This window comes from Eleutherodactylus coqui, chromosome 1, assembly GCF_035609145.1.
Source record: "Eleutherodactylus coqui strain aEleCoq1 chromosome 1, aEleCoq1.hap1, whole genome shotgun sequence".
In the NCBI taxonomy this organism is placed as follows: Eukaryota; Metazoa; Chordata; class Amphibia; order Anura; family Eleutherodactylidae; genus Eleutherodactylus; species Eleutherodactylus coqui.
Window position 1 is genome coordinate 9,439,784 of NC_089837.1, and position 13,404 is coordinate 9,453,187.

At 49.0% G+C, this 13,404-nt stretch overlaps 13 non-coding genes across 13 annotated transcripts; 2 read left to right on the forward strand and 11 right to left on the reverse strand.

Moving 5' to 3' along the window:
- Positions 1-758: 758 nt before the first annotated feature.
- On the forward strand, positions 759-831 carry TRNAA-AGC (transfer RNA alanine (anticodon AGC)). The gene has a single exon. It is a non-coding gene; the product is annotated as a tRNA-Ala (tRNA).
- Positions 832-1,180: 349 nt separating this feature from the next.
- TRNAG-UCC (transfer RNA glycine (anticodon UCC)) lies at positions 1,181-1,252 on the reverse strand. The gene has a single exon. It is a non-coding gene; the product is annotated as a tRNA-Gly (tRNA).
- Positions 1,253-2,130: 878 nt separating this feature from the next.
- On the reverse strand, positions 2,131-2,202 carry TRNAG-UCC (transfer RNA glycine (anticodon UCC)). The gene has a single exon. It is a non-coding gene; the product is annotated as a tRNA-Gly (tRNA).
- A 2,778-nt stretch (positions 2,203-4,980) lies between these two features.
- On the reverse strand, positions 4,981-5,052 carry TRNAG-UCC (transfer RNA glycine (anticodon UCC)). Its single transcript has one exon. It is a non-coding gene; the product is annotated as a tRNA-Gly (tRNA).
- An 882-nt stretch (positions 5,053-5,934) lies between these two features.
- On the reverse strand, positions 5,935-6,006 carry TRNAG-UCC (transfer RNA glycine (anticodon UCC)). The gene has a single exon. It is a non-coding gene; the product is annotated as a tRNA-Gly (tRNA).
- An 878-nt stretch (positions 6,007-6,884) lies between these two features.
- On the reverse strand, positions 6,885-6,956 carry TRNAG-UCC (transfer RNA glycine (anticodon UCC)). The gene has a single exon. It is a non-coding gene; the product is annotated as a tRNA-Gly (tRNA).
- Positions 6,957-7,412: 456 nt separating this feature from the next.
- TRNAA-AGC (transfer RNA alanine (anticodon AGC)) lies at positions 7,413-7,485 on the forward strand. Its single transcript has one exon. It is a non-coding gene; the product is annotated as a tRNA-Ala (tRNA).
- A 349-nt stretch (positions 7,486-7,834) lies between these two features.
- On the reverse strand, positions 7,835-7,906 carry TRNAG-UCC (transfer RNA glycine (anticodon UCC)). The gene has a single exon. It is a non-coding gene; the product is annotated as a tRNA-Gly (tRNA).
- Positions 7,907-8,784: 878 nt separating this feature from the next.
- On the reverse strand, positions 8,785-8,856 carry TRNAG-UCC (transfer RNA glycine (anticodon UCC)). The gene has a single exon. It is a non-coding gene; the product is annotated as a tRNA-Gly (tRNA).
- Positions 8,857-9,734: 878 nt separating this feature from the next.
- TRNAG-UCC (transfer RNA glycine (anticodon UCC)) lies at positions 9,735-9,806 on the reverse strand. The gene has a single exon. It is a non-coding gene; the product is annotated as a tRNA-Gly (tRNA).
- An 879-nt stretch (positions 9,807-10,685) lies between these two features.
- TRNAG-UCC (transfer RNA glycine (anticodon UCC)) lies at positions 10,686-10,757 on the reverse strand. The gene has a single exon. It is a non-coding gene; the product is annotated as a tRNA-Gly (tRNA).
- Positions 10,758-11,640: 883 nt separating this feature from the next.
- TRNAG-UCC (transfer RNA glycine (anticodon UCC)) lies at positions 11,641-11,712 on the reverse strand. The gene has a single exon. It is a non-coding gene; the product is annotated as a tRNA-Gly (tRNA).
- Positions 11,713-12,590: 878 nt separating this feature from the next.
- Positions 12,591-12,662, reverse strand: TRNAG-UCC (transfer RNA glycine (anticodon UCC)). The gene has a single exon. It is a non-coding gene; the product is annotated as a tRNA-Gly (tRNA).
- Positions 12,663-13,404: the final 742 nt, after the last annotated feature.

The window sequence follows — 13,404 nt, forward strand, 5'->3', positions numbered from 1 at the left end:
GAGCGGAGGACTGTAGTAGCTAGTTAGCAATCCTTAGGTCGCTGGTTCGATTCCGGCTCGAAGGATGCTTTTGAGTGTCCGATAACCTTGCATGCTTCAACTTGGAGGCTCTCTTGCACAGACTTTGCAGCTGCATACCTCCTGGCCGCACTCTTTTTGAGCCTGACCGCACAACCATTGGCCTCTGGAGAGAGTGTTAACAAGAATACTTCAAAACAAGAGAAACAACGCGTTGGCCGGGAATCGAACCCGGGTCAACTGCTTGGAAGGCAGCTATGCTCACCACTATACCACCAACGCCATAGAATTCGCACCACTTCTCAATCGTGAAAATGCAACTCTCACCCCTAGTGTGACTAAAGCCAACTCTTCTGCTTCGTTAGTGGCTTGACAACAGTCAGACGGTAATGTGGCTTCTCGTAAGAGAGGTTTAAGCAGCAGCAGAGTGGCGCAGCGGGAGCGTGCTGGGCCCATAACCCAGAGGTCGATGGATCGAAACCATCCTCTGCTAGGCGCAGAGTTTTGTATTTTTCATGCTCCCAGGAAAAAGGTACCCCAAAAATTCACTGTCTCGTTCTTTCAGGCCACCCAAAGCCCAGCAAACTCCACTGTCCTTTATATTTCAAGGCACCAAAAAATCCACACTTAAAAAAAAAAAAAAAAAAAAGAAACCTTTCTTCTCCCATGGTCAAAGCTTGGTTTAGGCATGATAACATGACTGCGGTGTGACACGAGTGCCAGAAGCCAGCAACCGTAGAGGAGGATTAGCTCAAATGGTAGAGCGCTCGCTTAGCATGCGAGAGGTAGCGGGATCGATGCCCGCATCCTCCAAAACCTCCACTTGGCACTACCTGCAAATGAAGGGCCAACTTCTTTTTAGTTGGCACTGACACAAAAACCTAGGAAGCAGCTGCACGCATATCTGGCTAAACCTTCGATAGCTCAGCTGGTAGAGCGGAGGACTGTAGTAGCTAGTTAGCAATCCTTAGGTCGCTGGTTCGATTCCGGCTCGAAGGATGCTTTTGAGTGTCCGATAACCTTGCATGCTTCAACTTGGAGGCTCTCTTGCACAGACTTTGCAGCTGCATACCTCCTGGCCGCACTCTTTTTGAGCCTGACCGCACAACCATTGGCCTCTGGAGAGAGTGTTAACAAGAATACTTCAAAACAAGAGAAACAATGCGTTGGCCGGGAATCGAACCCGGGTCAACTGCTTGGAAGGCAGCTATGCTCACCACTATACCACCAACGCCATAGAATTCGCACCACTTCTCAATCGTGAAAATGCAACTCTCACCCCTAGTGTGACTAAAGCCAACTCTTCTGCTTCGTTAGTGGCTTGACAACAGTCAGACGGTAATGTGGCTTCTCGTAAGAGAGGTTTAAGCAGCAGCAGAGTGGCGCAGCGGGAGCGTGCTGGGCCCATAACCCAGAGGTCGATGGATCGAAACCATCCTCTGCTAGGCGCAGAGTTTTGTATTTTTCATGCTCCCAGGAAAAAGGTACCCCAAAAATTCACTGTCTCGTTCTTTCAGGCCACCCAAACCCCAGCAAACTCCACTGTCCTTTATATTTCAAGGCACCAAAAAATCCACACTTAAAAAAAAAAAAAAAAAAGAAACCTTTCTTCTCCCATGGTCAAAGCTTGGTTTAGGCATGATAACATGACTGCGGTGTGACCCGAGTGCCAGAAGCCAGCAACCGTAGAGGGGGATTAGCTCAAATGGTAGAGCGCTCGCTTAGCATGCGAGAGGTAGCGGGATCGATGCCCGCATCCTCCAAAACTTCCACTTGGCACTACCTTCAAATGAAGGGCCAACTTCTTTTTAGTTGGCACTGACACAAAAACCTAGGAAGCAGCTGCACGCATATCTGGCTAAACCTTCGATAGCTCAGCTGGTAGAGCGGAGGACTGTAGTAGCTAGTTAGCAATCCTTAGGTCGCTGGTTCGATTCCGGCTCGAAGGATGCTTTTGAGTGTCCGATAACCTTGCATGCTTCAACTTGGAGGCTCTCTTGCACAGACTTTGCAGCTGCATACCTCCTGGCCGCACTCTTTTTGAGCCTGACCGCACAACCATTGGCCTCTGGAGAGAGTGTTAACAAGAATACTTCAAAACAAGAGAAACAATGCGTTGGCCGGGAATCGAACCCGGGTCAACTGCTTGGAAGGCAGCTATGCTCACCACTATACCACCAACGCCATAGAATTCGCACCACTTCTCAATCGTGAAAATGCAACTCTCACCCCTAGTGTGACTAAAGCCAACTCTTCTGCTTCGTTAGTGGCTTGACAACAGTCAGACGGTAATGTGGCTTCTCGTAAGAGAGGTTTAAGCAGCAGCAGAGTGGCGCAGCGGGAGCGTGCTGGGCCCATAACCCAGAGGTCGATGGATCGAAACCATCCTCTGCTAGGCGCAGAGTTTTGTATTTTTCATGCTCCCAGGAAAAAGGTACCCCAAAAATTCACTGTCTCGTTCTTTCAGGCCACCCAAAGCCCAGCAAACTCCACTGTCCTTTATATTTCAAGGCACCAAAAAATCCACACTTAAAAAAAAAAAAAAAAAAGAAACCTTTCTTCTCCCATGGTCAAAGCTTGGTTTAGGCATGATAACATGACTGCGGTGTGACCCGAGTGCCAGAAGCCAGCAACCGTAGAGGGGGATTAGCTCAAATGGTAGAGCGCTCGCTTAGCATGCGAGAGGTAGCGGGATCGATGCCCGCATCCTCCAAAACTTCCACTTGGCACTACCTTCAAATGAAGGGCCAACTTCTTTTTAGTTGGCACTGACACAAAAACCTAGGAAGCAGCTGCACGCATATCTGGCTAAACCTTCGATAGCTCAGCTGGTAGAGCGGAGGACTGTAGTAGCTAGTTAGCAATCCTTAGGTCGCTGGTTCGATTCCGGCTCGAAGGATGCTTTTGAGTGTCCGATAACCTTGCATGCTTCAACTTGGAGGCTCTCTTGCACAGACTTTGCAGCTGCATACCTCCTGGCCGCACTCTTTTTGAGCCTGACCGCACAACCATTGGCCTCTGGAGAGAGTGTTAACAAGAATACTTCAAAACAAGAGAAACAACGCGTTGGCCGGGAATCGAACCCGGGTCAACTGCTTGGAAGGCAGCTATGCTCACCACTATACCACCAACGCCATAGAATTCGCACCACTTCTCAATCGTGAAAATGCAACTCTCACCCCTAGTGTGACTAAAGCCAACTCTTCTGCTTCGTTAGTAGCTTGACAACAGTCAGACGGTAATGTGGCTTCTCGTAAGAGAGGTTTAAGCAGCAGCAGAGTGGCGCAGCGGGAGCGTGCTGGGCCCATAACCCAGAGGTCGATGGATCGAAACCATCCTCTGCTAGGCGCAGAGTTTTGTATTTTTCATGCTCCCAGGAAAAAGGTACCCCAAAAATTCACTGTCTCGTTCTTTCAGGCCACCCAAAGCCCAGCAAACTCCACTGTCCTTTATATTTCAAGGCACCAAAAAATCCACACTTAAAAAAAAAAAAAAAAAAGAAACCTTTCTTCTCCCATGGTCAAAGCTTGGTTTAGGCATGATAACATGACTGCGGTGTGACCCGAGTGCCAGAAGCCAGCAACCGTAGAGGGGGATTAGCTCAAATGGTAGAGCGCTCGCTTAGCATGCGAGAGGTAGCGGGATCGATGCCCGCATCCTCCAAAACTTCCACTTGGCACTACCTTCAAATGAAGGGCCAACTTCTTTTTAGTTGGCACTGACACAAAAACCTAGGAAGCAGCTGCACGCATATCTGGCTAAACCTTCGATAGCTCAGCTGGTAGAGCGGAGGACTGTAGTAGCTAGTTAGCAATCCTTAGGTCGCTGGTTCGATTCCGGCTCGAAGGATGCTTTTGAGTGTCCGATAACCTTGCATGCTTCAACTTGGAGGCTCTCTTGCACAGACTTTGCAGCTGCATACCTCCTGGCCGCACTCTTTTTGAGCCTGACCGCACAACCATTGGCCTCTGGAGAGAGTGTTAACAAGAATACTTCAAAACAAGAGAAACAATGCATTGGCCGGGAATCGAACCCGGGTCAACTGCTTGGAAGGCAGCTATGCTCACCACTATACCACCAACGCCATAGAATTCGCACCACTTCTCAATCGTGAAAATGCAACTCTCACCCCTAGTGTGACTAAAGCCAACTCTTCTGCTTCGTTAGTGGCTTGACAACAGTCAGACGGTAATGTGGCTTCTCGTAAGAGAGGTTTAAGCAGCAGCAGAGTGGCGCAGCGGGAGCGTGCTGGGCCCATAACCCAGAGGTCGATGGATCGAAACCATCCTCTGCTAGGCGCAGAGTTTTGTATTTTTCATGCTCCCAGGAAAAAGGTACCCCAAAAATTCACTGTCTCGTTCTTTCAGGCCACCCAAAGCCCAGCAAACTCCACTGTCCTTTATATTTCAAGGCACCAAAAAATCCACACTTAAAAAAAAAAAAAAAAAAGAAACCTTTCTTCTCCCATGGTCAAAGCTTGGTTTAGGCATGATAACATGACTGCGGTGTGACCCGAGTGCCAGAAGCCAGCAACCGTAGAGGGGGATTAGCTCAAATGGTAGAGCGCTCGCTTAGCATGCGAGAGGTAGCCGGATCGATGCCCGCATCCTCCAAAACTTCCACTTGGCACTACCTTCAAATGAAGGGCCAACTTCTTTTTAGTTGGCACTGACACAAAAACCTAGGAAGCAGCTGCACGCATATCTGGCTAAACCTTCGATAGCTCAGCTGGTAGAGCGGAGGACTGTAGTAGCTAGTTAGCAATCCTTAGGTCGCTGGTTCGATTCCGGCTCAAAGGATGCTTTTGAGTGTCCGATAACCTTGCATGCTTCAACTTGGAGGCTCTCTTGCACAGACTTTGCAGCTGCATACCTCCTGGCCGCACTCTTTTTGAGCCTGACCGCACAACCATTGGCCTCTGGAGAGAGTGTTAACAAGAATACTTCAAAACAAGAGAAACAATGCGTTGGCCGGGAATCGAACCCGGGTCAACTGCTTGGAAGGCAGCTATGCTCACCACTATACCACCAACGCCATAGAATTCGCACCACTTCTCAATCGTGAAAATGCAACTCTCACCCCTAGTGTGACTAAAGCCAACTCTTCTGCTTCGTTAGTGGCTTGACAACAGTCAGACGGTAATGTGGCTTCTCGTAAGAGAGGTTTAAGCAGCAGCAGAGTGGCGCAGCGGGAGCGTGCTGGGCCCATAACCCAGAGGTCGATGGATCGAAACCATCCTCTGCTAGGCGCAGAGTTTTGTATTTTTCATGCTCCCAGGAAAAAGGTACCCCAAAAATTCACTGTCTCGTTCTTTCAGGCCACCCAAAGCCCAGCAAACTCCACTGTCCTTTATATTTCAAGGCACCAAAAAATCCACACTTAAAAAAAAAAAAAAAAAAAAAAGAAACCTTTCTTCTCCCATGGTCAAAGCTTGGTTTAGGCATGATAACATGACTGCGGTGTGACCCGAGTGCCAGAAGCCAGCAACCGTAGAGGGGGATTAGCTCAAATGGTAGAGCGCTCGCTTAGCATGCGAGAGGTAGCGGGATCGATGCCCGCATCCTCCAAAACTTCCACTTGGCACTACCTTCAAATGAAGGGCCAACTTCTTTTTAGTTGGCACTGACACAAAAACCTAGGAAGCAGCTGCACGCATATCTGGCTAAACCTTCGATAGCTCAGCTGGTAGAGCGGAGGACTGTAGTAGCTAGTTAGCAATCCTTAGGTCGCTGGTTCGATTCCGGCTCGAAGGATGCTTTTGAGTGTCCGATAACCTTGCATGCTTCAACTTGGAGGCTCTCTTGCACAGACTTTGCAGCTGCATACCTCCTGGCCGCACTCTTTTTGAGCCTGACCGCACAACCATTGGCCTCTGGAGAGAGTGTTAACAAGAATACTTCAAAACAAGAGAAACAATGCGTTGGCCGGGAATCGAACCCGGGTCAACTGCTTGGAAGGCAGCTATGCTCACCACTATACCACCAACGCCATAGAATTCGCACCACTTCTCAATCGTGAAAATGCAACTCTCACCCCTAGTGTGACTAAAGCCAACTCTTCTGCTTCGTTAGTGGCTTGACAACAGTCAGACGGTAATGTGGCTTCTCATAAGAGAGGTTTAAGCAGCAGCAGAGTGGCGCAGCGGGAGCGTGCTGGGCCCATAACCCAGAGGTCGATGGATCGAAACCATCCTCTGCTAGGCGCAGAGTTTTGTATTTTTCATGCTCCCAGGAAAAAGGTACCCCAAAAATTCACTGTCTCGTTCTTTCAGGCCACCCAAAGCCCAGCAAACTCCACTGTCCTTTATATTTCAAGGCACCAAAAAATCCACACTTAAAAAAAAAAAAAAAAAAGAAACCTTTCTTCTCCCATGGTCAAAGCTTGGTTTAGGCATGACAACATGACTGCGGTGTGACCCGAGTGCCAGAAGCCAGCAACCGTAGAGGGGGATTAGCTCAAATGGTAGAGCGCTCGCTTAGCATGCGAGAGGTAGCGGGATCGATGCCCGCATCCTCCAAAACTTCCACTTGGCACTACCTTCAAATGAAGGGCCAACTTCTTTTTAGTTGGCACTGACACAAAAACCTAGGAAGCAGCTGCACGCATATCTGGCTAAACCTTCGATAGCTCAGCTGGTAGAGCGGAGGACTGTAGTAGCTAGTTAGCAATCCTTAGGTCGCTGGTTCGATTCCGGCTCGAAGGATGCTTTTGAGTGTCCGATAACCTTGCATGCTTCAACTTGGAGGCTCTCTTGCACAGACTTTGCAGCTGCATACCTCCTGGCCGCACTCTTTTTGAGCCTGACCGCACAACCATTGGCCTCTGGAGAGAGTGTTAACAAGAATACTTCAAAACAAGAGAAACAATGCGTTGGCCGGGAATCGAACCCGGGTCAACTGCTTGGAAGGCAGCTATGCTCACCACTATACCACCAACGCCATAGAATTCGCACCACTTCTCAATCGTGAAAATGCAACTCTCACCCCTAGTGTGACTAAAGCCAACTCTTCTGCTTCGTTAGTGGCTTGACAACAGTCAGACGGTAATGTGGCTTCTCGTAAGAGAGGTTTAAGCAGCAGCAGAGTGGCGCAGCGGGAGCGTGCTGGGCCCATAACCCAGAGGTCGATGGATCGAAACCATCCTCTGCTAGGCGCAGAGTTTTGTATTTTTCATGCTCCCAGGAAAAAGGTACCCCAAAAATTCACTGTCTCGTTCTTTCAGGCCACCCAAAGCCCAGCAAACTCCACTGTCCTTTATATTTCAAGGCACCAAAAAATCTACACTTAAAAAAAAAAAAAAAAAAGAAACCTTTCTTCTCCCATGGTCAAAGCTTGGTTTAGGCATGATAACATGACTGCGGTGTGACCCGAGTGCCAGAAGCCAGCAACCGTAGAGGAGGATTAGCTCAAATGGTAGAGCGCTCGCTTAGCATGCGAGAGGTAGCGGGATCGATGCCCGCATCCTCCAAAACTTCCACTTGGCACTACCTTCAAATGAAGGGCCAACTTCTTTTTAGTTGGCACTGACACAAAAACCTAGGAAGCAGCTGCACGCATATCTGGCTAAACCTTCGATAGCTCAGCTGGTAGAGCGGAGGACTGTAGTAGCTAGTTAGCAATCCTTAGGTCGCTGGTTCGATTCCGGCTCGAAGGATGCTTTTGAGTGTCCGATAACCTTGCATGCTTCAACTTGGAGGCTCTCTTGCACAGACTTTGCAGCTGCATACCTCCTGGCCGCACTCTTTTTGAGCCTGACCGCACAACCATTGGCCTCTGGAGAGAGTGTTAACAAGAATACTTCAAAACAAGAGAAACAATGCGTTGGCCGGGAATCGAACCCGGGTCAACTGCTTGGAAGGCAGCTATGCTCACCACTATACCACCAACGCCATAGAATTCGCACCACTTCTCAATCGTGAAAATGCAACTCTCACCCCTAGTGTGACTAAAGCCAACTCTTCTGCTTCGTTAGTGGCTTGACAACAGTCAGACGGTAATGTGGCTTCTCGTAAGAGAGGTTTAAGCAGCAGCAGAGTGGCGCAGCGGGAGCGTGCTGGGCCCATAACCCAGAGGTCGATGGATCGAAACCATCCTCTGCTAGGCGCAGAGTTTTGTATTTTTCATGCTCCCAGGAAAAAGGTACCCCAAAAATTCACTGTCTCGTTCTTTCAGGCCACCCAAAGCCCAGCAAACTCCACTGTCCTTTATATTTCAAGGCACCAAAAAATCCACACTTAAAAAAAAAAAAAAAAAAGAAACCTTTCTTCTCCCATGGTCAAAGCTTGGTTTAGGCATGATAACATGACTGCGGTGTGACCCGAGTGCCAGAAGCCAGCAACCGTAGAGGGGGATTAGCTCAAATGGTAGAGCGCTCGCTTAGCATGCGAGAGGTAGCGGGATCGATGCCCGCATCCTCCAAAACTTCCACTTGGCACTACCTTCAAATGAAGGGCCAACTTCTTTTTAGTTGGCACTGACACAAAAACCTAGGAAGCAGCTGCACGCATATCTGGCTAAACCTTCGATAGCTCAGCTGGTAGAGCGGAGGACTGTAGTAGCTAGTTAGCAATCCTTAGGTCGCTGGTTCGATTCCGGCTCGAAGGATGCTTTTGAGTGTCCGATAACCTTGCATGCTTCAACTTGGAGGCTCTCTTGCACAGACTTTGCAGCTGCATACCTCCTGGCCGCACTCTTTTTGAGCCTGACCGCACAACCATTGGCCTCTGGAGAGAGTGTTAACAAGAATACTTCAAAACAAGAGAAACAATGCGTTGGCCGGGAATCGAACCCGGGTCAACTGCTTGGAAGGCAGCTATGCTCACCACTATACCACCAACGCCATAGAATTCGCACCACTTCTCAATCGTGAAAATGCAACTCTCACCCCTAGTGTGACTAAAGCCAACTCTTCTGCTTCGTTAGTGGCTTGACAACAGTCAGACGGTAATGTGGCTTCTCGTAAGAGAGGTTTAAGCAGCAGCAGAGTGGCGCAGCGGGAGCGTGCTGGGCCCATAACCCAGAGGTCGATGGATCGAAACCATCCTCTGCTAGGCGCAGAGTTTTGTATTTTTCATGCTCCCAGGAAAAAGGTACCCCAAAAATTCACTGTCTCGTTCTTTCAGGCCACCCAAAGCCCAGCAAACTCCACTGTCCTTTATATTTCAAGGCACCAAAAAATCCACACTTAAAAAAAAAAAAAAAAAAGAAACCTTTCTTCTCCCATGGTCAAAGCTTGGTTTAGGCATGATAACATGACTGCGGTGTGACCCGAGTGCCAGAAGCCAGCAACCGTAGAGGGGGATTAGCTCAAATGGTAGAGCGCTCGCTTAGCATGCGAGAGGTAGCGGGATCGATGCCCGCATCCTCCAAAACTTCCACTTGGCACTACCTTCAAATGAAGGGCCAACTTCTTTTTAGTTGGCACTGACACAAAAACCTAGGAAGCAGCTGCACGCATATCTGGCTAAACCTTCAATAGCTCAGCTGGTAGAGCGGAGGACTGTAGTAGCTAGTTAGCAACCCTTAGGTCACTGGTTCGATTCCGGCTCGAAGGATGCTTTTGAGTGTCCGATAACCTTGCATGCTTCAACTTGGAGGCTCTCTTGCACAGACTTTGCAGCTGCATACCTCCTGGCCGCACTCTTTTTGAGCCTGACCGCACAACCATTGGCCTCTGGAGAGAGTGTTAACAAGAATACTTCAAAACAAGAGAAACAATGCGTTGGCCGGGAATCGAACCCGGGTCAACTGCTTGGAAGGCAGCTATGCTCACCACTATACCACCAACGCCATAGAATTCGCACCACTTCTCAATCGTGAAAATGCAACTCTCACCCCTAGTGTGACTAAAGCCAACTCTTCTGCTTCGTTAGTGGCTTGACAACAGTCAGACGGTAATGTGGCTTCTCGTAAGAGAGGTTTAAGCAGCAGCAGAGTGGCGCAGCGGGAGCGTGCTGGGCCCATAACCCAGAGGTCGATGGATCGAAACCATCCTCTGCTAGGCGCAGAGTTTTGTATTTTTCATGCTCCCAGGAAAAAGGTACCCCAAAAATTCACTGTCTCGTTCTTTCAGGCCACCCAAAGCCCAGCAAACTCCACTGTCCTTTATATTTCAAGGCACCAAAAAATCCACACTTAAAAAAAAAAAAAAAAAAAGAAACCTTTCTTCTCCCATGGTCAAAGCTTGGTTTAGGCATGATAACATGACTGCGGTGTGACCCGAGTGCCAGAAGCCAGCAACCGTAGAGGGGGATTAGCTCAAATGGTAGAGCGCTCGCTTAGCATGCGAGAGGTAGCGGGATCGATGCCCGCATCCTCCAAAACTTCCACTTGGCACTACCTTCAAATGAAGGGCCAACTTCTTTTTAGTTGGCACTGACACAAAAACCTAGGAAGCAGCTGCACGCATATCTGGCTAAACCTTCGATAGCTCAGCTGGTAGAGCGGAGGACTGTAGTAGCTAGTTAGCAATCCTTAGGTCGCTGGTTCGATTCCGGCTCGAAGGATGCTTTTGAGTGTCCGATAACCTTGCATGCTTCAACTTGGAGGCTCTCTTGCACAGACTTTGCAGCTGCATACCTCCTGGCCGCACTCTTTTTGAGCCTGACCGCACAACCATTGGCCTCTGGAGAGAGTGTTAACAAGAATACTTCAAAACAAGAGAAACAATGCGTTGGCCGGGAATCGAACCCGGGTCAACTGCTTGGAAGGCAGCTATGCTCACCACTATACCACCAACGCCATAGAATTCGCACCACTTCTCAATCGTGAAAATGCAACTCTCACCCCTAGTGTGACTAAAGCCAACTCTTCTGCTTCGTTAGTGGCTTGACAACAGTCAGACGGTAATGTGGCTTCTCGTAAGAGAGGTTTAAGCAGCAGCAGAGTGGCGCAGCGGGAGCGTGCTGGGCCCATAACCCAGAGGTCGATGGATCGAAACCATCCTCTGCTAGGCGCAGAGTTTTGTATTTTTCATGCTCCCAGGAAAAAGGTACCCCAAAAATTCACTGTCTCGTTCTTTCAGGCCACCCAAAGCCCAGCAAACTCCACTGTCCTTTATATTTCAAGGCACCAAAAAATCCACACTTAAAAAAAAAAAAAAAAAAAAAAAGAAACCTTTCTTCTCCCATGGTCAAAGCTTGGTTTAGGCATAATAACATGACTGCGGTGTGACCCGAGTGCCAGAAGCCAGCAACCGTAGAGGGGGATTAGCTCAAATGGTAGAGCGCTCGCTTAGCATGCGAGAGGTAGCGGGATCGATGCCCGCATCCTCCAAAACTTCCACTTGGCACTACCTTCAAATGAAGGGCCAACTTCTTTTTAGTTGGCACTGACACAAAAACCTAGGAAGCAGCTGCACGCATATCTGGCTAAACCTTCGATAGCTCAGCTGGTAGAGCGGAGGACTGTAGTAGCTAGTTAGCAATCCTTAGGTCGCTGGTTCGATTCCGGCTCGAAGGATGCTTTTGAGTGTCCGATAACCTTGCATGCTTCAACTTGGAGGCTCTCTTGCACAGACTTTGCAGCTGCATACCTCCTGGCCGCACTCTTTTTGAGCCTGACCGCACAACCATTGGCCTCTGGAGAGAGTGTTAACAAGAATACTTCAAAACAAGAGAAACAATGCGTTGGCCGGGAATCGAACCCGGGTCAACTGCTTGGAAGGCAGCTATGCTCACCACTATACCACCAACGCCATAGAATTCGCACCACTTCTCAATCGTGAAAATGCAACTCTCACCCCTAGTGTGACTAAAGCCAACTCTTCTGCTTCGTTAGTGGCTTGACAACAGTCAGACGGTAATGTGGCTTCTCGTAAGAGAGGTTTAAGCAGCAGCAGAGTGGCGCAGTGGGAGCGTGCTGGGCCCATAACCCAGAGGTCGATGGATCGAAACCATCCTCTGCTAGGCGCAGAGTTTTGTATTTTTCATGCTCCCAGGAAAAAGGTACCCCAAAAATTCACTGTCTCGTTCTTTCAGGCCACCCAAAGCCCAGCAAACTCCACTGTCCTTTATATTTCAAGGCACCAAAAAATCCACACTTAAAAAAAAAAAAAAAAAAGAAACCTTTCTTCTCCCATGGTCAAAGCTTGGTTTAGGCATGATAACATGACTGCGGTGTGACCCGAGTGCCAGAAGCCAGCAACCGTAGAGGGGGATTAGCTCAAATGGTAGAGCGCTCGCTTAGCATGCGAGAGGTAGCGGGATCGATGCCCGCATCCTCCAAAACTTCCACTTGGCACTACCTTCAAATGAAGGGCCAACTTCTTTTTAGTTGGCACTGACACAAAAACCTAGGAAGCAGCTGCACGCATATCTGGCTAAACCTTCGATAGCTCAGCTGGTAGAGCGGAGGACTGTAGTAGCTAGTTAGCAATCCTTAGGTCGCTGGTTCGATTCCGGCTCGAAGGATGCTTTTGAGTGTCCGATAACCTTGCATGCTTCAACTTGGAGGCTCTCTTGCACAGACTTTGCAGCTGCATACCTCCTGGCCGCACTCTTTTTGAGCCTGACCGCACAACCATTGGCCTCTGGAGAGAGTGTTAACAAGAATACTTCAAAACAAGAGAAACAATGCGTTGGCCGGGAATCGAACCCGGGTCAACTGCTTGGAAGGCAGCTATGCTCACCACTATACCACCAACGCCATAGAATTCGCACCACTTCTCAATCGTGAAAATGCAACTCTCACCCCTAGTGTGACTAAAGCCAACTCTTCTGCTTCGTTAGTGGCTTGACAACAGTCAGACGGTAATGTGGCTTCTCGTAAGAGAGGTTTAAGCAGCAGCAGAGTGGCGCAGCGGGAGCGTGCTGGGCCCATAACCCAGAGGTCGATGGATCGAAACCATCCTCTGCTAGGCGCAGAGTTTTGTATTTTTCATGCTCCCAGGAAAAAGGTACCCCAAAAATTCACTGTCTCGTTCTTTCAGGCCACCCAAAGCCCAGCAAACTCCACTGTCCTTTATATTTCAAGGCACCAAAAAATCCACACTTAAAAAAAAAAAAAAAAAAGAAACCTTTCTTCTCCCATGGTCAAAGCTTGGTTTAGGCATGATAACATGACTGCGGTGTGACCCGAGTGCCAGAAGCCAGCAACCGTAGAGGGGGATTAGCTCAAATGGTAGAGCGCTCGCTTAGCATGCGAGAGGTAGCGGGATCGATGCCCGCATCCTCCAAAACTTCCACTTGGCACTACCTTCAAATGAAGGGCCAACTTCTTTTTAGTTGGCACTGACACAAAAACCTAGGAAGCAGCTGCACGCATATCTGGCTAAACCTTCGATAGCTCAGCTGGTAGAGCGGAGGACTGTAGTAGCTAGTTAGCAATCCTTAGGTCGCTGGTTCGATTCCGGCTCGAAGGATGCTTTTGAGTGTCCGATAACCTTGCA